This window comes from Propithecus coquereli, unplaced genomic scaffold (assembly GCF_000956105.1).
Source record: "Propithecus coquereli isolate 6110/MARCELLA unplaced genomic scaffold, Pcoq_1.0 Scaffold1, whole genome shotgun sequence".
In the NCBI taxonomy this organism is placed as follows: Eukaryota; Metazoa; Chordata; class Mammalia; order Primates; family Indriidae; genus Propithecus; species Propithecus coquereli.
In genome coordinates this window covers 10,996,950-10,998,489 of record NW_012133857.1, presented here as the reverse complement: position 1 = coordinate 10,998,489, position 1,540 = coordinate 10,996,950, and the positions used below count along the sequence as shown (strand labels likewise).

The 1,540-nt window shown below is 43.9% G+C and overlaps 1 protein-coding gene across 1 annotated transcript in view; it reads right to left on the bottom strand.

Annotated features, from left to right (window-relative positions):
- The window catches only part of DHX30 (DEAH (Asp-Glu-Ala-His) box helicase 30), a 44,636-nt gene that overhangs the window by 40,442 nt on the left and 2,654 nt on the right, over window positions 1–1,540 (bottom strand). The gene's annotated exons all lie outside the window — the stretch shown is intronic.

Here is a 1,540-nt window from a genome sequence, read left to right as displayed (position 1 = left end):
AGACAGAGTCTCACTCTTTTTGCCCGGGCTAGAGTGCCGTGGCATCAGCCTAGCTCAGCAACCTCAAACTCCTGGGCTCAAGCAATCCTTCTGCCTCAACCTCCCGGGTAGCTGGGACTACAGGCATGCGCCACCCATGCCCGGCTAATTTTTTCTATATATTTTTAGGTGCCCAATTAATTTCTATTTTTAGTAGAGACGGGGTCTCGCTCTTGCTTAGGCTGGTTTCAAACTCCTGAGCTCACACAATCCGCCCGCCTCGGCCTCCCAGAGTGCTAGGTTTACAGGCGTGAGCCACCGCGCCCAGCCAATTTGTAAGACATTATTTTTTGTAAGACATTTTTATAATTCTTAGTAGGAGAGTAAAATACTGACTTTTAGGGAGCTTATTCTGAAAATGTAAAAGTAGCATTGACTGTAAAAATAGAAGCTAGGATATTAATTAGATCCTAAGAGAGATAACAATGAATTCAACTGTGCTCAGCAGTGAAAAAGGCAAGAAAGGAATGAGGGGGTGATTGTGGGGCAGCAGGCTGAGCCCTGGCTAAAGGTGTGTAGACAGGTATAGTGACTGAAAGGATTATGCATTATTAATATAATAAAGGGACACAGGAGTTAGAGAAGATGGATTCAGCTTCATTCAGATTATGTTTGAAATGCTGTTGGAAAAGAAGAGATAAAGACGCAGTGGTCCCTGCTCCAAAGAAAGTTACAGTCTGGTAGAGAGGATAAGAAAAGTATGCAAATAGTCTTAAGACCTAAAGGAAGCACTGCAAAAGAGGCTTAAATGGGGATGGGGGTAGACTTGAATAGACATTTCTCCAATGAAGGTGTACAAATGGACAAAAAGCAAATGAAAAAATGCTCACTAATCATTAGGCAAATGCAAATCAGAAGAGATACCACTTCACACTCATTAGGATGGCTACTATTAGAAAGTCAGAGAAGTGTTGTCAAGATGGTTAGGAGGGTAAATTTTAGGCTGGGTGCAGTGGCTCATGCCTGTAATCCCAGCACTTTGGGAGGCCAAGGTGGATCACTTGAGGCTAGGAGTTTCAGACCAGCCTGGGCAACATAGTGAGACTCCATCTCTACAAAAAATTAAAAATTAGCAGGGTGTGTTGGTGCACACCTGTAATCCTAGCTACTCAGGAGGCTGAGGCAGGAAGATCCCTTCAGCCCAGGAGTTGAGGATGCAGTAAACTGTGATTGTGCCACTGCACTGCAGCCAGGTGACAGACTTGAGACCTAGTGTCGAAAGAAAGGTATCTTACCACAATAAAAAAATTAAGGGGAAAAAAGAGGCTTACGTAGCGGACTCTAAGTACTTTTCCTTGTTGCACAGTTAGGTTTTTAGTTTTCTCTCTGAAGACCTGTTGCTCCATGAATTAGTATTAAACGTGTTTTGGGACAGGATATGTCTTAGGAGTTTTTACAGAGCTTTGCCCTGAAGGCATAGGTGAATGTGCTGGTTTGCATTTCGAATGCTGTTACACTGGAAGGGCGTCTCTGAAAGGCAGTAGCGGCTGTATCCCACGAG